This window comes from Zootoca vivipara, chromosome 3, assembly GCF_965207765.1.
Source record: "Zootoca vivipara chromosome 3, rZooViv2.hap1.1, whole genome shotgun sequence".
Lineage (NCBI taxonomy): Eukaryota > Metazoa > Chordata > Lepidosauria > Squamata > Lacertidae > Zootoca > Zootoca vivipara.
The window spans coordinates 113,317,650-113,343,072 of record NC_142586.1 but is presented as its reverse complement, the minus strand read 5'-3'; the positions used below and the strand labels follow the sequence as shown (position 1 = coordinate 113,343,072).

At 44.6% G+C, this 25,423-nt stretch overlaps 2 long non-coding RNA genes across 3 annotated transcripts; both read right to left on the bottom strand.

Annotated features, from left to right (window-relative positions):
* Positions 1-6,833: 6,833 nt before the first annotated feature.
* LOC148686434 (uncharacterized) lies at positions 6,834-15,120 on the bottom strand. Its single transcript, XR_015949406.1, has 4 exons — positions 14,735-15,120; positions 13,094-13,192; positions 10,284-10,443; positions 6,834-7,049 (listed from the first exon to the last, which is right to left on the bottom strand). It is a non-coding gene; the product is annotated as an uncharacterized LOC148686434 (long non-coding RNA).
* A 1,859-nt stretch (positions 15,121-16,979) lies between these two features.
* On the bottom strand, positions 16,980-19,977 carry LOC118081948 (uncharacterized). Of its 2 annotated transcripts, XR_015949214.1 has the most exons (5): positions 19,821-19,977; positions 19,137-19,241; positions 18,904-19,011; positions 18,007-18,124; positions 16,980-17,182 (listed from the first exon to the last, which is right to left on the bottom strand). It is a non-coding gene; the product is annotated as an uncharacterized LOC118081948 (long non-coding RNA). The 2 variants fall into 2 exon arrangements; XR_004692150.3 differs by lacking the exon at positions 18,904-19,011.
* Positions 19,978-25,423: the final 5,446 nt, after the last annotated feature.

Here is a 25,423-nt window from a genome sequence, read left to right as displayed (position 1 = left end):
TGTTTTATTATCATATTTTTGTATTGCATTAGATAGTTATAAGGTTGTTTTGTATTTCATGAGATTCTGTTTCTTCAGCTTGTAAACCGCTTTGAGTATTGTATGATAGAAAGGCGGTATATAAATTAAAAGTGAAAGTGAAAGGTGAGGTGCCTGCAGACTGGAGGTGGGCAAATGCTTCCGCATCTTCAAAAAGGTGGAGAAAGGAGACCTGCGAATCTAATTCCCCTTGTAGTAGTGACAGAGCATACTCCCTAACCTAGAACAGATAAATAAACAGTTGGTCTGTAAGCACTTAGAAAGGGATGCTGTTATTACGAAGACCCAGCATGGGTTTCTCAAAAACTAATCATGCCGGATTAATCTCATCAATTTTCTTTATGGTGTTACAAACTGGGTGGGTCAGGGGGAATGCTGAGGACATAATGCTTCTTGATTTCACTTAACTTTTGACAAAGTCCACCTGAATATTCTTGTGGAGAAGTTGGTAAAATGTGGGCTGGATGAGGTAGCTGTTAGGTGGATTTGTAGCTGGTTGACTGACCCAACCCAAAGAGGGCTCGTTAAGGACTTCCGGTTGATCGCGCGGCCATTAGGACAGGAGATACTTCGGTTGAATAACTCCAGTGCTTTGAAGGCAGGGGGACATCGCAAAAGTGCTGAGGACCCCCCCAAAAAACCCCAAACCGTGCGACTTTGGGACCTGGGATCCGGCAGGTACCTTTGGTGACTCCCCCTCTCCCCAGTAAGCTCTCTTTGGAAGCCCCAAGAGTGAAGCTTTGAGTCCTGAGGAAGATAGAGATCAATTCTCCAATACCAATCAAAGATGGAAAGAACCATGAGTAATTAAGATTTGGCTTTAATTTGGACTGATTTCAGAAATGGAAAGGGAAAAAATTAAATGGAGGTCATTCCCTTCACACTGGAATGAAGTGAAAGCAGCTGCCGCTAAGCTGAAGGCATGGACAATTATCTGCGCTTTTAAAACTTCCCAAAGGTGTTGTTTAAGCCTCCCCTCTGGCAGAGTGGCAAAAGGTATTATCTAAATTTATCTGACGGGGGGGGGCCAAGAATTAAGTATAAATTACTAACGGACATGAAAGAAAGAGGTGGTTTCTCCCTGCCAGATTTAAAGATCCTATTTTGAGGCTGCAGCCTTTTGTTGGTTAAAAGAATAGTTTAAGTTTGAAAATGCTGTATGGTATGATAAGATAAAGGCCCATAGAGGTTTTAAAAATCATATAATTAGAAAATCATTGAATAATAATAATAATTTATTTGTATCCGCCCATCTGGCTGAGTCTCCCCGGCCACTCTGGGTGGCTCCCAATCAAGTATTAAGACAATACAGCATTAAACATTAAAAACTTCCCTAAACAGGGCTGCCTTCAGATGTCTTTTAAAAATAGGATAGCTGCTTATTTCCTTTACATCTGATATAATGTTTGGGTAAGATATAAAGATTGGTTAGAAAGGAAAACACCTAGGTGGATTTCACCATTGGAGGCTATAACTATTAAAAGAAAGTTAGAAACCATTAGTCAAGGTTGATGGAAGTCCTAGGCTGTGGTAGCCAAAGGTTTCTCTACTGTATAAGATGGGATGTTTTGTTTGTAAAAATCAAACTCTCTCTCTCTCTCTCTCTCTCTCTCTATATATATATATATATATATATGAAATTCCAGACAATTTGACAGAAAATTATCAAAATCAAAGTTGACATTTAACACAAACTGGTCAAAAACAGCAACAACAACATTTTTTCAACACCCCTACCACCCTACCCTCCACCCACCCTTTTGTGCTTCCAGCCAATCTTATCTTGCACCTTAATTTTTCTTAGTTCATATATATACCTGATTTTTTAAAAAGTTTTTGATATTCATTATTGTGAGCCTTCAAAAAACTTTTGAGAGGTCAGAGTTCTCCACCATATTTGCTATATAATTTTTAATTTTTTTTCCAATCCTTATCTCCCCCCCCTTCATTTTCCCCTTTAATTTCTGCTGTTTTTGTTGCCAAATTATAATAAGAAATCATTTTTATTTGCCAATCCTCTTTACTAGATACCTTTATACTCTTCCATTTTTTTCCTATTAATATTCTGGCTGCTGCAGTTGCATACATTAGGATGCTTCTGTCCTCTGGTAGAACCTCCTCATCTAACATTCCCAATAAGAATAACTCCGGTCTTTTCTTGAACGAGTACTTGAGTACTTGTTGTTGGAATGGGAAACCAAAGAGGAATTAACAAAAGGATCAATTATTCGGTGGGGACAAGATTTAGGGAAAATTATGCTAGAGAAATGGGAAAATATATGGAAAAGAGACATGAATTTTACTGCCAACTATGACATCAAAGGAAATCTATTAAAGATGAAGTACAGGTGGCACTTAACCCCAGACAAGCTCGCAAAAAATGTATAAGGGGAGTAGTGTTGAATGCTGGAGATGCCGTAAGGAAGCTGGTACTTACATACATATATGGTGAAAATGCAAGGAAATTAAGTTATTTTGGGAGATGATATATAAAGAACTGAATAAGATAAATAAAAATAAATTGGAAATCTCGGCCCAAACAAACAGACTGAAATTGAATAGGGACAAATGTAAGGTTCTATAATTGGGCAGGCATAATCAACTGCAAAAATATATGATGGAGGACACTGGCCTACCAGTAGTACATTTGAAAAGATTTTAGGGGTCTTAGTAGACCACAAGTTGAACAGGTGTCAACTGTGTGATGCAGCAGCAAACAAAAAGGCTAATTCTATTCTAGGAAGTCTAGGGTCCAGATCAAGGGAAGTAATAGTACCACTCTCTTCTGTCTTGGTCAGACCATGCCTGGAATTCTGTGTCCAACTCTTGGCTCCACAATTTAAGAAGGATAGTGACAACTTGGAACATGTTCAGTGGACAGCAACTAAGATGAATTAAGGGTCTGGAAACCAAGCCTTATGAGGAATAGTTGAAGGTGTTGTGTATGTTTAGCAAAGAGGAGACTGAGATGAGATACAATAGTCATATCACAAAATCTAAAGAGCTGTGGCATGGAGCAAGCTTGTTTACCCCTGCTCCAGAGAGTAGGACTCAAACAAATGGACTCAAGTTGCAAGAGAGAATATTCTGACTGAACATCAGAAAAAACTTTCAGACAGTAAGAGCTATTTGTGGACTCTCCTTATTTGGAGGTTTTAAAGCAGAGATTGGATGGCCATCAGTCATGGATGCTTTAGCTGAGATTCCTGCATTGCAGGGTGTTGAACTAGATAACCCATGTGGTCTATACAAACTCTACAATTCTATGATTCTATGAAATGAATATTTTAAATATTGTGAGTTTTTGTCTATGATCTTTATACTTACATGTGACGGCCCAGCATTTAACATGTTCAGCACATTTTCCAATAGAATGATTCAGGAATCTGCATTTGGAAGGTTCACAAAGCCCAAGGTTAATTGCAGGACCATGTGCTGTATACACACAAAATGAAAAAGAAATATTGCACATGTATCCATCCCCCCCCCCCGATCTCATTATACTTGATAGGTGAAAGCAAGTGAAATGCTATCTGAAAATTCATACTCATAACATTTTTATTTATTTATACCTGACCCATCTGGCTGGGTTGCCCCAGCCACTCTGGGAAGCTTCCAACATATATGTAAAAACACAATAAAACATTTTAAACAATAATAACAATCTGATCCTATATAAAAAGTCACAATAACTTTAAAATATCTGAAGAAGTGTGCATGCACACGAAAGCTCATACCAGTTGGTCTCTAAGGTGCTACTGGAAAGAATTTTTTTTATTTTGTTTAAAATAAACTAATAATAATAATAATCATTATAATTATAATTATAATTATAATATTACTTAGCTATGAGTGATTGCCAAAAAAGAAGATCCTCCATCAGCCGCCCCTCCTCCTGTTGGAATGACACCAAGGCTGGACCCTACTCCTTCACAGTGTCCGTGGGGACTCATGGGCAGTTTGCCCATCCCCCTCTGGAGCCATGTCTAAAGGCTGCAGTTCCTCTGAAGCCTCGACCCAGTATACCTGAAGGAGCGTCTCCCCTTCCATCGTTCTGCCTGGAGACTGAGGTCCAGCGCCAAGGGCCTTCTGGCGGTTCCCTCATTGCGAGAAGCCAAGTTGCAGGGAACTAGGCAGAGGGCCTTCTCAGTAGTTGCGTCCGCCCTGTGGAATGCCCTCCCCTGTGGAATGCCCTTCCATGTCAAAGAAATAAGCAACTACATGACATTTAGAAAACATCTGAAGGCAGTCCTGTTTAGGGAAGTTTTTAATTGTGTGACATTTCAATGTATTTAAATCTTTGTTGGAAGCCTCCCAGAGTGGCTGGGGAAACCCACTCAGATGAGCGGGGTACAAATAATAAATTATTATTATTATCATTGTTATTATTATTATTATTATTCCTCTCTCTGCCCTATGCTGTCTTGTAAATTTACAACCGGCATTTCAAGGCGGGAGGGGCTTGCATCACTCTCAGTCTGGGAAAGAAGCGAGCCTCTGTTTCCCCCAGCCTGCCACCCCTCCTCTTTGGAGTCCTCCCTGTCGCTTAGGGAAGGGATGTCCCTGACAGGGGAGTAGCTGGAATTGCTTGGATATATTTTATGGAAAGTGATCAGTAAATAGAATTTAAAGAATCAATTTCTAAAACTTGGTAGTCTTCATTCCCTCAGAAGGCATGGCCATTTATTTCAACTTGCATCAAGTTCCGGCAGAAAAATCAGAAAAATCATAGTCTTACACTTTAAAAACCACCACCACCACAAATTTAAAGTTGCCTTGCACTAAAAGCCTGTTATGAAAAAATGAACCCCTAAATGCGTTGCCTTTTAAGAAGGACAGGCGCTGATCGGAAGCTCTGGAATTCGCGCTAAGTTCAGCTCCGTCGGGAAATGACAGAGACCACACGATGCTGTCAGGTAAAACAAACTGATCCCTTTATTGCAGTACTCAAACCTACAGCTGTAGGGTCCCTGCCTCCAAGAATGTAGGAAGGAACCCCGAGAAAGGGTGCATCTCCCTCTTATACCCTCCCGTCCCCACGTGAAAATCCCTGGGTTGGGAGGGACAGGAAAGGCAAGGAGAATGGGTGTTGATGGGATTAACTGGGTACAGAGACGGCTAGTTCTTCTTCTTTTTTTATAATAAATTTTATTCCATTTTCCAATTTATCCAATTAAAATAATAAAAAAACAATCTTTTATACAAAACATCTTAAATTTTCATCTTACATCTTGCTCTGCCGAGCTACGACTTCCCCCCCTCCCTTCACGCGGGTTTCTTGTTGACTCCATTTTTGCAGTTCCTTTTTTACTTTTTTAATCAGTTCGTAGGATTTATTTCAATCCTGCAAGTGTTTTTAAAGATCTACAGTTTTTCGCCATATAATCCACATATTTACTCCAGTCTTTTTGAAACCTTGTCTCCCCTTGGTCGCGAATCTTGCAAGTCAACCTAGCGAGTTCAGCATAATCCATCATTTTAATCTGCCACTCCTCAATTGTTGGTAATTCCTGTAGTTTCCATTTTTGGGCTAACAAAGTCCTAGCCGACTGCTAGTTCTTCATATGGTGAGATGTCAATCGCTCTCCTCCCCTTGTTGATGGTGTTTCCCTTTGTTTGACAGGGGGGGGCAATCAGTCGAGATGGGAGCCGAGGTGGGGCAGTTCCTGACGATTTCCGAGGGGTTGGAGCTCATCCGGCAGGTGTTTTCCTCCAGGTCATGGAAGGATGGATTATGTTAAAGATGACATTTTATGGGAGTTTGAATAAAGTTGTTCCAGTTAATCCCTTATTGTCCGTGTGTGTCCTTGAATGGGTACAGGGTGGCGATGGGGCAAGGTTCAGGTGGGCTGGGGTCATGCAAGGTTCATACAGAAAACATATCCAATACAGAGGATTCTATGTAAAAAAAGCAGTCCTGATATATAAAGGTTCTAAGATATAAAATAGCAATTCTAATACAGAGAGATCCTAGCCTATATAAAACAGCAATCTAATACAGAGAGATCGGAGAGAACGTTAAAAGGCACATAATGAGGGAAACGTGTAGAGGGTACATTACGAGATACACATAAAGGTTTCATAATAAGAGGACATATAATAAAGGCAGAGTTCATGGTAAGAGAACATATAATAAAGGCTGCATTGTTAATTTGAGTAGAAAAGTGTCGCTTTGGATTTGGGCGGCTTTCCCCCCCTCCTCCTTCTGGAAACATTGTTTCGGAGGCTGCGGCAAAAGTATCCTTTGGCTGTCAGTGTTGTAGTGTTTACCCACACCTCATTGAGTCCTGTAAAAGGATTAGCAGGATATCGCTGACTTGAAATGTGAATCATTTTAGTTGTTTTGTTCTGGGAGGAGGGGAGGTGGAGAGGGGAAATGTGTGAGTTTATGGCATCGTTGGGAGATGTTTACATATGCTGATGTTTAGGGCAGGGTTGCATCCGAGTGGGAGGGGTGCGGGTCTCTGGAGTGGAGCAGAGGCGAAGAAAATGGCGTTGTGCGGGATTCTGGGTAACTGCAGCTGTCAGATTCAGTCACCCCTCTCTGTTCATTGGTAATGGTGTCCTGTAATCCCCCCCATATGATTTTTATAACAAGCCCTTGATATGAATGCCTGAAATTTGAGAGGGTAACTCTGCTATGGAAGAGCTCTTATGCCTGCAAACGTCAATCACTTCATCTTGCTCCTCGATGAGCTATATACCTTAGTTCTAGATCGTGTTGTGGACACATACAAAATTCCTTCCACCTCTTTCAAAGACATCAAGACACACAAATAATCTTTGGACACTACTTTTATTAAAATAATTGTTTTTTAACAAATAAATAAATAAATAAGGCAGATGCAATTTTGTGGGTCTTCCGCTGGTGAAAAGATCACAATGCACAGCTTGTAAGTGTGGTATCACAAGCAGGAGATTATGGTCCTTCAGAAAGAGATCCCAAAGAGTTGAGATGTCCTCCCACCACATGAACTGATATCTGTTTTCCCCATATCTGAAAATAATACCTGAAAATAATGCAATAGAAACATTTTTGCAGGCAACAAAACATTTCTCTCACGCACAAGACCATACACACATTGTGCCCCACTCACAGAGAGACATTCTTCCTATTTGTCCAAATGGACCTCTCTTACTCTGTTAGGGAAAAATTCTGAGTACGAGACTGCTCAGCCACTCAGCTCGTCAGGCACGGGCCTGCGGTTCACTGCGGACGTAAAGGAAGGAGTCCAGCCACTATCCGGAGCAAACAGCAAAGTTTATTACTGCACAGCAGGTTCAATGCAAGACTGAACCCCGAGAACAGGGTTACAAGGACTTTTAAAACTTCCCGCCTCGATCCCATAATGCATTACAAAAGTGTCATACATGCATCATCGTTACATAGGAAGACGTCAGGGAAAGGGGAGGTACAGGAGACATTTACATATAGGTAATAACAGGATTGACATAAGGCAATGACATATAACGACCCAAGGTATTGATAGGCAAGTACAGGTAAGTATTGGGAGGGGACCCTTGAGCACCCGGCAGGGGAAGAACAACGAGACCCAGGTGTTGACAGCTTATTGCTTGGGCGAGTCCGGAGGCAACTGGAAGACAGGGTATTCCGTCTGAATGGTTCAGTGATTATCTGCTGGGGCAACACCTTGTCTACATGACCCCTCGCTTATGGGATTATGGCTGGGTCCAGTGGCCCTGAGAGTCCTTGATCAGAGTTACAAAATGGTGTTGGAACGGTGAGGATCCATGAAGGGAAGAAATTTCTATGATTTATTAAGCTGTTCCTGTTTTCCTAATACAAACCGCTGTGTTCTAGTGCAGCCTGGGTGGCCTGGATACATTGTATCTATTTGTAATTGGATTAGACTTCAACACTGTCAGTGATTGTTCTCCTGTCAGCGCCCTCATCAGCGTTCACTGAAGCCTGCAGAGCTGAGCTGAACTGGGATCTGCCGAACTGATGCATTTACCTGATTGGTTAAGGCGCGTCACTATTAAAATAGAGTGTTCATTCAGAGATACGGATACACAGTATCGTTCATTCAGAAATATGGCTACACAGTCAAAGATAGCAGAGAGGGGAGGGAAAGGCAACTTTTATTAAGCGGGACTTGTTCTTGAGGGGTTCTAGGGTGCTTGCGTTCGTATAACTCCGGAATGAGGGTGCTGGGTTGGACGGGGTCCCCCGTGAGGGCATCATTACCATTCTTAATTCCTAAATGAAACCTAGTTTAGGTGCCCCCCCCCGTCCTATTCCTTATCAACTCCATCTCACAGACTACCTGGAGACTTTAGATGAGATGGTAAAATCAGCAAAAATAAAATGGGCTCAGGATGTTGGGCATAATATACAGTTGGAGGAATGGGAAAGATTATGGAAAACAAATTTAAAGTTTACAGATTGTATATTATTAAGAGAAAATTATTTGAAAATCATATATAGATAGTATATCACACCGGAAAAATTGCAAAAATGTATAAAACAGGATCTAAGATATGTTGGAGATGCAAAGAGAAAGATGGTACTTTTTCATGTATGGTGGGAATGCAAGAAGGTTAAAGAATATTGGGAAATGATATATAATGACTTGGAAAAAGCCTTTGTTAAAAAACTAGAATCTTTCCCGCTCAGATTTTTAGATTATGATATAAGAGAGGGAAAGTGTTTATGTATGCGACAACAGCAGCAAGAATTTCATTAGCACAAGTATGGAAAACAGAGAAAATGCCAACAAAGGAAGAATGGCAGGTCAAGCTTATGGATTACGCAGAACTGGCTAAGCTGACAGAGAGGATACATGAGAGAGAAAACATTGATTTAAAAAAGAAGTGTGAACCATTTATAAACTATATAAAAAGACAGTATAAAGATTTGGACTCATTGGCAGGTTTTGACTAAACTTTCACAACTATACAAGAGGTAAAACCAGCAGGGTATAGAAATTCTTTAATAAATCAATACGGAAATACGGGGGAAGCCAAAGAGGGTGGTGGTGGTGAAATATGGATATATAAATTGTTTACTTAAGACTCGTGGAATATTTGTTGATATAATTTGAAAATTCAATAACAATTTTTTTTTTTTAAAAAAGGTCATTCTACTCTACAGCAATTCAGATGTTCCCGTTGTTGTTGCATTCCGAGCTGTGGTGTCAGTGTTGCATCTGGTCTGGCTTTTGGAGATCAGTTTCAGTAAATGCACCCTGATGCTGTAAACAGGGTGTTTGCAGGGATGTGACTTGTGAAATAAAGTAGTTGACCAGGTGGGTCCAGGGCAAGGTTAATGCTTCCTTGCATGAAGGAGTGTTGACCAACCACTGCCTTATAGGACTAACTCTGTAGGGTGGGCAATGGTGCCTGTGAAGGGAACGGACTGTATAAAAGAAATAAGAACTTGAGTGATAATTATGCTGGGAATTATGGGGTTGATTTGCTTCCCGCAATGACTGACAAGTAAGTTATTTGGATGGTTGGCACTGACCCCCTTTTTCTTTAAATTTATCTTTAGAGTGATTAAAATGTTGCTTGATTGGGTGATGGTGGCGGCTCCTCTTTTTGTAACTTCTTTTGTGTTGTTTATTATTGTTATTTAAGTGCATAGGGAGCTGGGCATGTTTAGCCTGGAGAAGAGAAGCTTAAGGGGTGATATGATAGCCGTGTTCAAATATATAAAAGGATGTCATATAGAGGAGGGAGAAAGATTGTTTTCTGCTGCTCCCGAGAAGCGGAAGCGGAGCAATGGATTCAAACTACAAGAAAGAAGATTCCACCTAAACATTAGGAAGAACTTCCTGACAGTAAGAGCTGTTTAACAGTGGAATTCGCTGCCAAGGAGTGTGGTGGAGTCTCCTTCTTTGGAGGGCTTTAAGAAGAGGCTTGACAGGCATATGTCAAGAATGCTTTGATGGTGTTTCCTGCTTGGCAGGGGGTTGGACTGGCTGGCCCTTGTGGTCTCCTCCAACTCTATGATTCTATTATTCTATGTCCTGGTGGAAGCCATAAATATCATACAACGTGACAGTATAATAATTCTGCAAGGACTGGGGTAGGGGCGCATTGCAGCCAGCCTCCCTTGTACCTGCGTCCAGGCCACAAACTTCTACAACACACAGCAGTTATCACAATGTCAAAGTAATAAAAATCACAGGGAAAGCTAGGCAATATTTTTTGGAGAAGGAGAAGTAAACATTTGCATGAGTGAACATAGCTCAGTCTTGGTATAGGGCCATCATTCACACCATTGGAGTTGTCATTCTCATCCTGGCAATTGCAGAAGGCAGCATGGCAAAAATGTTGAACACTTTCCAATAGGGTTAAATGTCGCTGGGCACTTGAAAATGGCACACACACCGTTCAACTCGCGACATTGGTTTCGATTGTACACATTAGCAGGCGATCCTGTTTCCCCACCACAAAAAAAAAAGTTTACAAGGGGAAACAATAACAAATAATCAGAGCCCAACATTCCTACGTTTCATTACAATTGGCAACATTGTCATTTCACAGTGCAGTGCTGGGAGAGAGATTTCCCCAGGTCTGGGAAAATCATGTGGAGCAAAATTGGAACTACCAGGCCAGATGCAACGCTGGACATCCTTAGATCAAAGCAGCTTCATCTCTTCATTTAGTCAACACTCTTCTAGCCTCCATTCCCACAAGGAAGCCATATTTTGCTATTGGACTCAGGGCCGGCCCACCCATGAGGCAAGGTGAGACAATTGCCTCAGGCAGGATCCACAGTGGCAACAAATCTTGACATCTATCTTTATCCCCTCATTGTTCCTGATGTAGATCTTCACTCACCCCTTCTTCCCTGGTAGTAAGAGAGGCACCATTTTGTGGTTCACCCTGGGTGCCAAAATGTCTTGGGCCAGCCCTGATTGGGCTAGACAAAGGACTATCCCTTGACTTGAGAGTGTTTCCAGCTACCCCATTCCCTGCCCCTGGAACCCTTTCACGTTGCTTGAGCTGGAATTTCTGTTCCCCATTATCAGTGAGGCTCGGCTCACATACCCAAGAGTGTGACCTGAAAGCAGAACTGGTAAGAACCAGTAACTGGAGGACCACTTCTGTGCACATATGAGCGGCAAACCCACTTCGCAACCTGAAGATTACGTTACCTGAAGGTAATGTAACTCGAGGGTCCACTGTACTGATTCTTCGTACTTGAATCTCCAATGGGAATTTCTGTTATTATTGCAGTGGTACCTTGGTTTACGAACTTAATCTGTTACAGAAGTCCGTTCTTAAAGCAAAGTGTTCTTAAATCAAGGTGTGCTTTTGCATAGCCGCAGGGGACTCAATTTACAAATGGAACACACAAGGCAAAGTTCACAAACCAAAACACCTACTTCCAGTTTTGCAGCGTTTTTAATCCAAGTTGTCCATAAACTAAGCTGTTCTTAAACCAAGCTACCACTGTATTATTATTATTATTATTATTATTATTATTATTATTATTATTATGCCACCCAGCAGACAGGGTTGCCCCAGCCCCTCTGGGTGGCTTCCAGCAAATTAAAACATCAAACACAGTAAAACATCAAAAGTTAAAAACTTCCCTACACAGGGGTGCCTTCAGATGTCTTCTAAAAGTCAGATGGTTGCTTACTTCCTTGACATCTGACAACAACAACAACAACAACAACAACAACAACAACAACAACAACAACTTATTATTTATACTCCGTCCATCTGGCTGGGTTTCCCAATCTGGGCGGCTTCCAAGAAAATATTTAAAATACGATAAAACATCAAACGTTAAAAACTTCCCTAAACAAGGCTGCCTTCAGATGTCTTCTGAAAGTCAGATAGTTGTTTATTTCCTTGACATCTGACAGGAGGGCATTTCACACGGCAGATGCCACTACCAAGAAGGCCCTCTGCAGGAGAAGAACTGTGCATCCTTTGTGGGAGGGGAGTTTCTAGGACCAAGGTGAAATAGTCAACTCCCTTCTTATTTTTGCTAGGAGGCATGATATTGTTACCTTTATAGTACTGAAATGTTGGGGGATGGCTATGTTTCCTATTACAGTGTTTCATCATGTTGTTATGCAATGGTTCATGTGATGGTTGATTTTGTGTTATATCCCTTTTGTATCCCTTTCTTTATTACTGTAACCTGCCTTTGACCATGACTCCTTTTATGTGTTGCAAATAATAATAACAATAATTTTATTCTTTGCACCCTGTCTGGGTTGTCCCAGCTATTCTGGGAGGCTTCCAGCACATACAAAAACCTAATAAAACACCAAACATAGAAATTTCCCTATACAGGGCTGCCTTCAGACAACATATGCAGACATAGTTTTGATTTCTCAAATAATGACTAGCTGAGTTAAAACTATTTCAACGATGCATTATTACTGCACACACATTCAACTGTAAAGCATCAAGATAACTGACTGTATGAGACCCCTACAGGAATAATAATAATAATAATAATAATAATAATAATAATAATAATAACCATCATCAACAACAACAACAACAACAACAAATTAGGCCTTGAACTGGATAGGAGGAAGGAGCCTGTGCATGCCACCCCTGACCCCACCCCTCCCCACCCCTACTCCATTCAGAGTCTTTAAGAAAGTCGGAAGGGAGCTTCTGCATGTGTTTGGGTAATGACATTTGGAACCCCCTTGGTTAAGCCCAAGGGGACGCAGGTGGCTCTGTGGTATAAACCACTGAGCCTTGGGCTTGCCGCTCAGAAGGTCGGCGGTTCGAATCCCCGTGACGGGGTGAGCTCCTGTTGCTCAGTCCCAGCTCCTGCCAACCTAGCAGTTCGAAAGCACATCAAAGTGCAAGTAGATAAAGAGGTACCACTCCGGCGGGAAGGTAAACGGCGTTTCTGTGCGCTGCTCTGCTTTCGGCAGAATCATGCTGGCCACATGGCCCAGAAAAACTGTCTGCGGACAAATGCCAGCTCCCTCGGCCAGTAAAGCGAGATGAGCGCCGAAACCCCAGAGTCATTCGTGACTGGGCTTAATTGTCAGAGGTCCTTTACCTTTGCCTAATTAAGTCTAGAACTTAACTGCTGACTTACCTGGATGAAACAAAAAGCCAAGGGCAAGAAAGAGAAGGTAACAGGTCTTCATGACCATGAGAAGATGAAGACAGATGTTTGGATGGGAACTCTCTATCCCTAAAACAAGAGCCACAAAGAATGAAATATGGTGATGTCTCTCCAAAGCTGTTCATAAATTTAGTGGAACAATGGTAACTGGTGGGATTGGTAGAACAGATGGCAGGCATCTAAAAAGTAGATGGAACAGGCAGAATAAACGAATTCTCCATTTGTTCCCATTCTCCTCCCTGGTGAGTTCAACAAGTGCAACAATGAAACTGCCAACAGCCAGGGCCAACTCTGGATTTGTTGTAAGTCAGACTACAGTAAAGTATGGGCTGTCTGCAGGCAGATATGGAAGCTTTCCATGCACCAAATGGATGAATCTCCACTATAACCAATTATTGCATCTTGTGATGTTGAAGCTGCAGAATATTGAAGTTGCTTTGCAAGTGTGCCCTTTGAAAAGTTTGGACAACTTTGAGAAGCATGAGAAATTCCTCATATATTTTGGCACAGATGATTCATAACCATGGGAAGAGGACCAGAGCTTTAGCTAGAACTTTGGGGTGTTCTTGAAGCAGTCCTGATTGCTGTGCTGAATAGCTCTCATAACAGACCAAAGTGGGAGCCTTCCCAGTAAGACTGAAAAGCAGGCAGTCCTGCTGATAGTGAAATGCCAGTTGCATGGTTTTTCTGCCCAGAGACACATGTGATATAGCTTCATTTTTCGATTAGGATGTTCTGAGTGTCAGGGAAGAAGAGAAATATCTCTACACACCTCTGTAAGTTCAAGGTAGTATGAATGTGTATGGAACAGACAATAGTGTGTGGCTTTGAGACGGGGAGAGGGGGCTTCAAAAAAGCTTGGCATTTTCATTGGAAAGGTTATATTTAAGTAGCTCCAATGGCCGAGACTGCACTGCTTGTGGGGACATGTGCTGGCTGGCCTGGGTGTGTCCATTCATACATTGATCTAGGCAAACTTCTTAAAGGATCTTTTGATGTCAGGCATTAAGTGCTGCAGAGATCTGGCACCTTGTTAGAGAACTGAAGAGCTGTTTGTTTGTTTGCTGTCTGTCCAAAAGATTTGTTGGTTCCCAGGGGCGTAGGAAGATAGAGGCAGGGCACCCCAAGCGGTCCCAGGGGTGCCATCGCAGCTTCCCGCCCTGCCCCAGCGCATGGCATGCCCCGCCCCTGCACAAGGCGCGCCCCGCCCCCAAAACATGTGTCGCACCCCACCCCCAGAACGCACGCCATGTCCCTGGGGGCAGCGCACCTGCTCTCCGACCCAGTGGCGGAGCATGAAGCTCTGTCGCTGTTGGTGCCTGCAAGATTTTTCTTCTTCTTCCTGTCCTACCAAGGGATGCAAGTTGAGTCAGAGGACACCAACAGGTAAGAATTGGGTGAGCAATTGGAAAGTGCCCTTAAAATGAGAGTAGATTACAAAAACTTGCCTTTCAGAGCTGTGGGACCTGAGAGTTAGGGTATGTTTCCCATTTAGGGTCAACTTCAAACCCTACACAAAACTCTGGAGCCATGTGGCATGAAGCTCATGAAGGCTTACTTCAAATCTGTTCAGGTGTGCTAGGGCTAGATCATAGAATCACAAAATCTTACAGTTGGAAGAGTCCCCAAGAGTCATCTAGCAATGCAGTGTGGTCGATGAGTGAGTCCACATGTGTCACGGATCCTGTTCATCGCTGATCAGAGACATCGTTAATGGAATCTTTCGAGGAGTTGGAGATGGTGTTTATAAGTGGTTAATATTTGGCAAGTCTACAGTAAATGGGAGACAATCTTACTTGTCTATGAGTGATCGCCAAAGAAAGATCCTGTTGTGTTAATTATTCAATTTTGCACCTACTTCACTCAATGATCTTGCAGTATTTCATTATTCCAGGGTACTCTTGCAGACAGATTTGAAGGGGGGGGGAAGGTTTCCTTGCTTTTCCTGGAGGGATTTAAGAGAGTGAAGGACAGCAGAATTAAAACTGAGTTCAGGACTGAAGAGCTTCAAGATATGCACAAAATGCTAAAATTAAGAATGTTACAATGCTAAATGCTAAAAATCCAGAATGAACTTTTGCTACAAAGGAGGGGGTGGGAGAAGCAGCTCAGGTTGGTTTAGGAATCCATTAAGTGGGGAAGATAGGAGCCAGGTGAAAATATTACCTCTCCTTGTCTGTATAGCTTGCTGGTCTTTTGGCAGAGGCAATGGAGTGCCTCTTTAGCAACAGGAGGAAAGATAGAAAGAGAGGGGATGTGTGTGTGCTTCTAACTAACAGCGGCTCTGATCCACAGTACACAATGATATAGGTGGGCAGCCATGATTCAAAGCACACAGTAGTATTGGTGGGCATCAGAAAGGAACAGGGTAGGAGGAAGGATGAAAGAAGAAAGAGGTCTCAGTGTAATCATTTGCCCAAGGACCTAACTTTTCTAAGGTTGGTTTTGTGCATAGCTCATCTGACCAGTTATTTTAAAAGGGGAGCAGTAGCAAGGTAAAGGCATGAAAGCACAGGTTATATGGAATTCGAGATTATGAAGATTATGAAAAGGCAATGCAGATATTTGTGAACTTTATATCCCAATGAGAAGAAATAAAGGAAGAAAGCAGTAACATATTGTCAGTGGCGTAGCAAGAGGGTGCGTTGGGGCCAGTCCGCCCTGGGTGCCACCCTGGAGGTGGGTGACACTCGGTGACTCCCCTGCGACTCCCAAGCGAAGCCATGCTGCCCAGTAAAAAGCCTTGCTCAGCGCGGTGGCAGCCGGCTTGCTCTCTCACCTGCTCGGCCAGTACACGCTTTGCTTATTCCTTATTGCTGGATGGCCGCCATGTAAGCCGTAGCCCATACGGCCACCGCGCAAGAGTGGCATCCCGTACGGATTGCGCATGTGTGGCATCCTGTACGGTCACCACACAGGCACACTCCATACAGGATGCCGCTCATGTGGCAGCCCAGTCGCCGTTGCAAGTGGCAGCATTTATGGATGCTGTGCAAGCGACAGCCCGTACAGCCACCATGTGCGAGCTGCAGCTTGTACGGAATGTGCATTTGTGGCATGTCATATGGAGTGCGCATGTGCAGGATACGGCACATGCGCAGTCTATACGGCATATCGCACATGTGCAGTCTGTACGGGCTGCACCACCCCAGGTGCCAGAGAGGGTTTGTCTGCCACTGCATATTGTGCTGGCCACATGGCTACAATGTCCAAATCTCATGAACCAAGTTGCACGGAACCGGTAAGTGTGAGATCAAAATATTGGGGAATGCACTGCTGCAACAATGTATGTGCTTTTAAATTACTTTTAAATCAAATCATTGCTTTCATATCCCAATCTTCCTCTTTCTTACTCAAGAATGGGGACATGGTTCACCCATATAGTCTCTTTTTAAAGAGTTAAATTGACTTATTGGGGAGCAGGGTCTGGATACAAGTTTATTAATAACTTTTAAAAAATGGGATTTACTTTCCCCCACTAGTTGTCTGTATGCATATGTCACAGAGGAACCCCTGAATATGAAATTTAATATAGATTCCTTTAAGGAGGTATATAGGTATATATAGTGAATGAAAAGCAATTGCTCATAGGAATCCTAGAAGCACAGCAGGCAGACTGCATGGTCTCCTTACATGCAGATGCCAATATTGTCTTGTTGATTCCATATATGAACATGAGATACACTTTCATCCACATAGCCAAATGGGAATATGTCTCCTCCACTCGTGGCCTGTGTAGTGCTTCCATTGTCCAACAATTTGTATAGCAGAACTTTGGTGGCGTACAGAATTTCCATACAGACTGTCATACAATTTCACCCCATCAGTGTCAAACATAAAAGGAGACACAGTAAACTTTTGGACCATCTGCACTATAGTTTTTATTTTTTATTAACACATGGTCTTCGAAGGTTTTACACCAAACATGCTTTTATGGTCCTTCAGCTGGTGGTGGGGGAAAAAACCACGATTCCTGGATAACGCTGGTGTTCAGGTAGGAGCTAATGAATCTTCAGGCCAAGTGGCAGCAGAGACGGATCCCATCATTCAGATGCAAAGCTAAGAGGTTTGGAGATCATAAATTAATATTGACAAATTCACACATACCTTGATAATTTGTAGAATGTTGTTCCTGCTTCCCCCTTCTTCCTGCACTCAACCCCGCTTCTCTACAGATTTTGTGATGAACTTTTAATAATAAAATTATATTTATTTAAATAATTTAAACGTATCCCTATTGTGTTTCATGACTTCCCTGATTTTGTATGTGAACTGGAACTGGTCTGTGACCGAAATAATAAATTCATTCATTCATTCATATATTTATTTAAATATTCTCTTGAACCCGAAAAGAAATAATCGTGAACAAAATATTCATGAACACAATGAACAAAATCCTCATATGTCCTACTTGCTAAACAAGTAGAGAAATATATTTATACAAAGATCTTGACCCATCAGTTTTGGCAGTGGGAGCAAAACAAAAATTCAAGCATAGGCACAATACTATGCTTTAAGACCTATCTTCTGTGCTCAGTCTTCTGAGAGCGGGCAATAAATTCCTTACTCAACTGATCTACATACCACAGGTGCCCCAAAACTTCCTTGTTGCCATATTCTGCAGCACTTAAAGTTTCCAAAGTCTCTTCTGCGCTAGCCCCCTCTGGAGCAAGTGTACTATTCCACCCTGGATGTAATTAAGGCAGACCTGTGGCCAGATCTGATTTCTTCAGGGACAGGTGGAGATGGTGTACTGGCATAAACTTGAAAAATGTGCTCCTGGCAACCACCACCACTTTGGCATTTCCAACTAATTCACTCCTTTTGACATTTAACAAATGCACCTTGCTTGTTTTGTTGGTTGGTTGTGATATGACTCTCACCTTATGCAGCAACGTGTCGTACTGCATTCTCCAATGTCATCATAACCTGACTCACAGCTGTCTTTGCAGACGCCACCGAAGGAATTGCATTTTTCTTCACCTATTATCTGAGCAAAGACTGTTCCACCCAAAGAGAAGAAGAAGAAGAAGAAGAAGAAGAAGAAGAAGAAGAAGAAGAAGAAGAAGAAGAAGAAGAAGAAGAATAGGAGGAGGAGGAGGAGGAGGAGGAGGAGGAGGAGGAGGAGGAGGAGGAGGAGGTTACTAAGAATCCTTTTCTTTCCATTACAACTGGTGAACTTGATAACTGCATCTAGCTAGTTATCCAGTTGCTTTCTTTTCCTCTTGGCATCATTCCATCATTTGATTGCAAATTCTGTTTTCCCTAAAAACAGTATAAACAAGGGATAGAGAACCCCAAGGACTGTGGTACAGAACCAGCCATCATTACTTTTGGATCCAGCTCCTCCTCTTCCCTCCTTGGCTCCATGCACCCACAGCAATTAGGCTTGTGAAAAAAAGCTCCCATTGTTGCCAAGGGAAGTTGTTTCCCCATGTCTAGTCGTCATGCAGGGGCCATTATATGTTTTAAAGTGGGGGTCACAGTTGGGGAGACCAGCACATGGAGACATCCGCCCCCCCCAAGTTGCAGTCCATCCAGCTTCTGTTGGAGGCTTCCATTGTCACCAAAAGCAACATTTTCCCAAATTCAATTGCCGCACAGACACAATTTCTAAGTGGGGCAGTGGTGTTTCAACCTGTCATGGCTGGCCCAAGACATGTTGGCACTTGAGGAAAACCACGATACAGTACAATCACCCACTAGGGAAGAAGGGGTGAATGTAGATCACGAACGAGGGAGGAATGAAAATCTACATTGGGAAAAACTGGAACAAATACCTAGTTGTGTTTAGCCTTGTTATTTCAGTGTAAAAGTAGCAGTCAATGGCCCAACAACTAGCCATCTCCACAAAGGGAATCGTTTCCATGGAAGAAGCCTAGGAAGTTCTAGGAGAATATGAGGAAGACAGGGAAGTTAGATCCCCAGCAGTGAGCTGCCTGCAAAAACATTTGGAATACTGTGTACAGCTTTGGTTGCCTAACCTCACAAGGGAGCTGGACTAATAACTTACCTGGATCAGCTGAAAGGATTAAGGCAATGGCCAGAAGGAAATGGTAACAGGTCTTCATGGCTTTGGTTAGGCAAAGGTCAGTGTTTAGCTAGGAACTCTATATCCCTAAAAGAAGAGATGTCATGACAGAAACAGAATATTTATACCACTCTGAAAATTGCAAGGGATCCATCTATTCAAGCTGGGGGCCGAGGTCACATTTCACAATAAAGACTTTTCTGATGAGGGCGAATTAGCCTTCCAAGTCCCACCACCCATGAATTTTGGGGTGGAGTTGTGGCTCCAACTTGAATAGCATTTACTTTTATTGTACTCCATTCCTTGCCCATTGGAAATAGCCCCCCCCCATTTGAGGTTTCATCAGCAAAAATTGCATGACTGCACCCCCAATGCAGTAATGGACTTTGGGCTTTAAAGTTTCAGCAGCGCCCTGTGCAACACTCAAACACACACACACCCGCCGCCGCCACTTGCTTTCCATTGCCACTTGCTCATCATTGTTGCAGTGTCCCCTGTGGCACCCTCTTGGTTCGGGGCCCAGTGCAGGTAAACCAGTCACATGCCCCTAAATCTGCCTCTGCTCAATGAAGTGAAAATAGCCCAGACCCAAACCAGCCCATGAAATTATGGATGAAATTCTGCTGTTATAAAAGGAGAAGATCTACTCAAATCCCCTTCACTCACCAGTTTCACTACAATTCTTGATCCTCACAAGGTTAAATCAGTGTGACTCTTCCTAAGGTGCAAGGGGTCTTGGGGGGAAATGGCAATGAAGTCCTCACTCTTTGCTAAAAGCATATCCCTCTAGTGCATCCTTTTTATAGCTACTTCATAGCAGCTACAGCCTTCCCTCTGGAACCACATGATCCAAATCTCCAAAGAGGATTGGAACTCCCTGCCTCTAAGTACTGCCTCAGGCATAAAGATCAATTCTGAAGGTTTCACAAGCGCTCCAAGCAAGAATGACCCCTTCACAGGATGGTAGAACTGTAGCATTCTCTCATTTTGAAACTGACACCTCCTCAATCTCTGCAGAGAGCACATGAGACGCTATAAAACAGGCATGTCCAACTCCCAAGAGACTGTGATCTATTGACAGTACAATAGTAAAGAAACTGGCAGTGATCTATTTAGGGAGCTTAAGTTGTTGAGCTTCTTTTTTTTTGTGGGGGGGGGTTGTAGATCACAGAAGGTCCAAAGATCGAGCAGGATTGACCAGTAGATCGCGATCGACCTGTTGGGCATGCCTGCTATAACAGCTTGCATCAGGTTGTTATTGTATTCATCCCAATGTGAAGGATAAAGTTATGCTGATGGGTCCCAGAGATTGGTCTCAAAGTCTGTGATACTGTGGACTTGTAACAGCATAGGCTGTTCTCGGCTTGGATATTTCCTAGATGATAATATTATTGGAAGTCCTATGCACACAATGTCAAGCTTCCTGGAGAAACACACATTGGATTTAACATAAGATGTTCTAAGACGTTATTTCACTCAATTACAACCATTTTTTTACGAAGAGTCGGAAACGACTAAACGACTAAACAACAACAAATTCTGAGACTCACATTGCCTTCAGAGACCTATTCATTCCCCTCCCCTGCCCCTTCTTGAAGCAAAATGTCTTTCTTTGTAAAGATTATATCTTGGCTACAGTACATAGAATACAATCTTCTTCCTCTTGACTCCTGGGCAATTAAGAAAGCACAGCAGAGTATTTAATGGCCTTTCGTGAAGCTCAGACAAAGAGCAGAGAACCAGGATTCCATCGCTCTGTCCTCCCAAATATTTCACAGGCATACATTGGCTGTGTGTGTGTGTGCTTTAAGCTCTTCAGAACCCACGAGAGTTATTGGTGTATCAACCAAGCATTGAACAACAAACCAACCACACCAAAATTGGCTATGAATATAAAGGACAATTTTACTAGAACAAGTATATAAAGTCATAAACCTCCTGGACAATGAGCAAACTAAAGTGCAATGTGCATAACCAAGCCTGGAGAGACTCATAACCTTATAATGAACCAATGTCTCTCTCGTTGCTTGGAACAAACAAAATGTTCTTCAGATAGTCTTTCACTGGAAGCACAAAGCCATAAATGTAGGAACAGAGTAAAAACAAAACTGTGCTGTGATAACTCCCTGAAACGAGGTATAGGCAAAGTGAAAAAAAACTAATGATTCCTCAAAGACAAATGATAGATTTAAATATTCCAAAAGAAACTAGGTAAAGAAAAGAAATAAATATCCCCAAATCACCTCTAAATAAAAGAAACCTTGACAAGGTGCTGGCTAAGTTACTCGTTTCACTGGAAAATATCTTAAACTATCTTAGGTTTATAAGCCATCAAAGGTAAAATCTAAAAATCTACGTGTGAGGGACAAGGGATATCGCGAAGCCCCTCCCATCTTGAGGTCCAGCCCATCCCCAAGCACGGGGGAAAGCAGGGAGAGTTCCGACTCAAGTGGGGAAGCAGGAAGTGGTGTCCAAGGCTCAGGCAAGGTAGCGGAGCCATCGTCTCAGGTGGGGCAGGAAGGGGAAAGTAAGGGGGTAGACCGATCCCCCCAACTCCGGAATTGCGCAGGAAGCGTCGGGGGAAAAGGCTGGGTCTCCCCAAGTTGTTATGTTGGAGAAAGACGCGCCAAGCGCCATTCGGAGGTTCTGACTCAAGCGGTTAAGATGTGTCTCTGTAAATAGCACTGCCTTTAGCACTATAAATACGTAGCACCAAATAAAAGATAAAATGCAGAGCGGTGTGGCGTCGTTACTCTGAAGTAGCCCATCAACACCCCTGTGACAGCAACCTCCGAATCTTTTGGGGGGGGGCTACTTTGGAGTTGCCGGGATGAGCGCGCCAGAAGCGGAGAAGTGGCGGCAGATCGCGGAGCAAGCCAAGCAGGAGCTGGAGCAACTGGCGGTGCGGGCACAGGGTGAATTAAAGACGGCTAAAGAAGAAACGAGGAAGGTCCAGGAGGACAGGCAGAACCTCGTTGAACAGGTGAGAGCGCTACAGGAGAATGAGCAGCAGTTAAGGGCGGTAGCAGTGGACCTCTAGAACAAGTTGGATGCAGAGAAAAACAAGGGAGGAGGGGGCCCCCAACTCCAAGTGCTGCCAGGAAGGAGAGCGGGGACCCTAGTAAGCAAGTTCAACGGAGACCCCAGAGAATATCATGGCTTTGAGACGGAGATATTGTATGCCCTTGAGCTGCACCATGATGAGTTCCCTGATGATGCGCACAGAGTAGCGTTTGTAGTTGTCACAGTGGCTGGAGCGGACTACTTCAGAGTAACGACTCTACCCAGCTCTGCATTTTATTCTTTTATTGGTGCTGCGTATTTACAGTGCTGAAGTCATTGCTATTTACACGGAGCGATGTGTTCAGTCGGGTTCAGAACCTCCGAATGGCTTTTGGCGCGTCTTTCTCCAACACAAAAGCTTTGGCAGACCCATCCTCTTTCCTCTCCTCTTTCTGCGTAATTCCGGATGGGGGGATGGGTCTCCCCCCCCTTATTTGCCCCTTCCTGTCCCACCTGGGACCCTGGCTCCGCTACCTTGCCTGAGCCTCGGACACGACTTCCTGCTTCCCCACTGGAATCGGAACTCCCTCTGCTTTCCCCTGTGCTCGGGGATGGGCTTGAACTCAGGAGGGGAGGGACTTCGTGATATCCTCTGTCCCTCACATCCACCCCCCTCCCAAGCTCCCCTTCTCCCCTCCCCAGGTCTCCCCCCTGTGTCGGTGACGACTGGAAGCCTAAGAACTCAGTACTTTCCGAGCCCGTTGGTGTGAACACCTCCCCCCAGTCCTTCTCGCCCCCCCCCTTCCGCCTGGGAGGACTGGAATCCCAAAAAGTCCGAGGCGTCAGAGCTGGTGGGGGTAAAAATGTGCTGCCAGTCAGCTCCTTCCTCTGACTGAGTGGATCTCGGCGATGCCCATACTTCTTCCTCTGGTTCCTCAAACTCCGCTTCCCATCTCCATGGTGAACTGCTCTCCCGTACTCCTTCCCCCTCCCCCTCCCCCTCCCTTTCCATGTGCCAGGGCTTGGGTCTGTGGGGAAAGAGGGCGTGAAATTCTTCCACCAAGAATTCCTCCTGTATCTGAGTGGCTGGGACCCATTCATTCTGTGACGGTGGAGCATCCTCCCATGCCATGAGATACTCCAGGCCCCCCACCCCTCTCCGTGAATCAAGGATGGCCGTGGCCTCATTGAGTTGCTCCCTGCCCTCCCTCTCCCCCCCTCCCTCGGGGGTTTTTTCGCTGTCTCGGAGCCTGCTACTTTCCCTGTACGGCGACAGCAGCGATCTATGAAACACTGGATGCACCCTCATGTCCTCTGGTAGTGCCAATCTGAAGGCTACCGGGTTGACCTGTTGCGTGACCGTGAAGGGGCCCAGCCGTCTGGGCTCCAGTTTTTTGCACCTCCCTCTGGTGGGCAGGCCCTCCGAGGACAACCAGACCTTGTCCCCCACCCTGATGACCTCCCCTTGTCGCCTGTGGCGATCTGCCCCCTTCTTGTACGCCTCCTTGGCCCTCTCCAAGTGTTCTCTGAGCTGCTGGTGCACCGTCTCCAGTTCCTCCGCCCAATCCTCTGCCAGTGGGCCCTCCTCCTCCTCCCCCTCCCTTTCCGGGAAAGATCTGAGGTTGCGCCCGTAGTTGGCCTTAAAGGGCGACACCCCTGTGGAGACGTGCACTGCATTATTGTAGGCAAATTCCGCCAGTGGCAGGCGATCCACCCAGTCTGTTTGTCTCTGGCTGACGTAGCATCTCAGGTACTGCTGCAGAATGGCGTTGACCCTCTCCACCTGTCCATTGGTCTGCGGGTGTCTAGCCGTTGATAAGCTGACCTCCACCTGCAGGAGGTTCATGAGCCGCCTCCAGAATCTGGAAACAAATTGGCGGCCACGATCCGAAATAACCCTTAAAGGTAAGCCATGCAGTCTGAATACGTGGTCAACAAACAGTTTGGCTGTCTCTTCTGCAGATACCGCTCTGGCACACGGTATAAAGTGGCACATTTTGGACATAAGGTCCACCACCACCAACACTGCTGTCTTGCCCCTGGACGCAGGCAGGTCTGTGATGAAGTCCATGGACACCACTTCCCACGGCCTGTGTGGCGTGGCTAAGGGCTCCAGCAATCCTGCTGGCGCTGCTCTGACTACCTTTGCCCGCTGGCAGGTGTCACATCCCCGTACATAGTCTCTAACATCTTCCCGCACCCCTGGCCACCAGAAGTGTCTCATGACTAGGTGAGTGGTTTTGTCCCTCCCAAAGTGACCCACCGTTGGGTTGTCGTGCATCTGCTTGAGGACCGCACGTCTAAGCTGGGTGGTGGGCAGGTACAGTGCACCCTTGTAGAAAAGCAGCCCCCTGCGTTCTGCAAAGTCTTTTGCCTGCTCCCTCCCCCCTCTCAGTTCTCTGAAGATGCGGGTGGCAAACTCATCAGCTGCTGTCAGTGCTGTGAGTTCTTCCTCGCTCACCACTGCTGCTCCGCAGGACCATGCTGATGGGGGGAAAATGTGCCGGGGCGCTGGTGGCAACTCCTGCTCCATGTACTCTGGTTTGCGGGAGAGGGCATCCGCCCTGACATTCTGCTCCCCCGGGATGTAGTGGATGGAGAAGTTGAAGTTCGAGAAGAACTCTGCCCACCGTATCTGTCGCTGGTTGAGCACCCTGGCCGTTCTCCAGAACTCCAGGTTCTTGTGGTCTGTGCACACCTGGATGGGGTGCTTGGCGCCCACCAGGAAGTGTCGCCAGTGCTGGAAAGCAGCGTGGATCGCAAGAAGTTCCCTATCAAACACCGTGTAGTTGCGTTCAGGCTGTGTCAGCTTCCTGGAGAAGAAGGCACAAGGTCTCCACTCTCTGTTGGCGTCCAGTTGCAACAGGATCGCTCCCAACGCCCGGTCTGAAGCATCTGTCTCCACGCGTAGGGGCGCATCCTGCACCACGTGGAACAGGTTCTGGTCGGACGCGAACACCCTCTTGAGGCTTTCGAACGCTGCTTGCGCCTCTGGCGTCCACCTGAACTTCTGCTTGCCTCTCAGGCAGTCCGTGATGGGAGCCGTAACCCGCGAGAAGTTCTTGATGAATTTCCTGTAGAAGTTGGCGAATCCTAGTAGGCGTTGGGCATCTTTGCGCGTCCTGGGGCTGTGCCAGTCCAGGATGGCCTGCACCTTGTCCTTGTCCATCGCCAGTCCCTTGTCTGATAGCTTGTAGCCCAGGAAGTCCACTTCCCTGGTGTGAAACTTGCACTTCTCCAGCTTCATATACAGGTGGTTCTCCTTC